Raw genomic sequence first — 792 nt, forward strand, 5'->3', positions numbered from 1 at the left:
CCCCTCATTATATTCTTATTTTATAGGGAATCAATAAGTTGACTCAATATTATACATTTCATCTATGATATTTCATGTGTAAAGCAAATGAAGTTATTTGATATTGAAGTATGATACACACAGCAGCTTCTTCATTCTTTACCTCTTACTCTTATAATTAACTGATGTGTGTCTGTCCTTTAAACTGCCACATCCTTGTTTAGAATGGAGCTATCTCTTGGGAAAAATAATTCTAGGATGTTTGTTTCCTTTGATAATGATTACCAATGAAAACTACCTTTAAATTGAGTGAACAATCAAACATTATCATTCACAACAGTCTGGTTGTTTGAAGCAGTTCAGAAATGGTTCTTGTATCCTTTAGACATCCGTGGTTACTATATTGGTTCTGCTACAGGATACTGATAATATCAAATAAGGAACCAGTCTAAGCTTTATTCTGCAATAAAATTAATGCAGTCATGACTATTTTGCATATAATGCACCAAGAGGGTAAGTAACCTGTAACAAAATCACAGTTTACACTTTCATTTCATGAATGAACTTTACAAATTTCTCTCTATCCCCCGCTCACTGCCAATTTCATGTGGGTTGGATGCAATAATTCTAACAATTTAAATTATTTCCATACTGCATATCGCAGATTCAGAACATGGCTATTTGGTAAATTGAAATATTCCTATGAACAAAGGAAATTGAATAATCATTCTCCAATTAATCTGAATATCTTTTACTATTTATTAATGAAATAATTTTTTCAGGGCAACCTCTTATTCAAAAAACATTTCAATA

The 792-nt window shown here is 31.1% G+C and overlaps 1 protein-coding gene across 1 annotated transcript in view; it reads right to left on the reverse strand.

Moving 5' to 3' along the window:
• Positions 1 to 792, reverse strand: part of LOC119593996 — a 20,440-nt gene that overhangs the window by 18,426 nt on the left and 1,222 nt on the right. The window lies entirely within an intron of this gene.

The sequence above is a fragment of the Penaeus monodon genome, chromosome 33, assembly GCF_015228065.2.
Source record: "Penaeus monodon isolate SGIC_2016 chromosome 33, NSTDA_Pmon_1, whole genome shotgun sequence".
NCBI lineage: Eukaryota > Metazoa > Arthropoda > Malacostraca > Decapoda > Penaeidae > Penaeus > Penaeus monodon.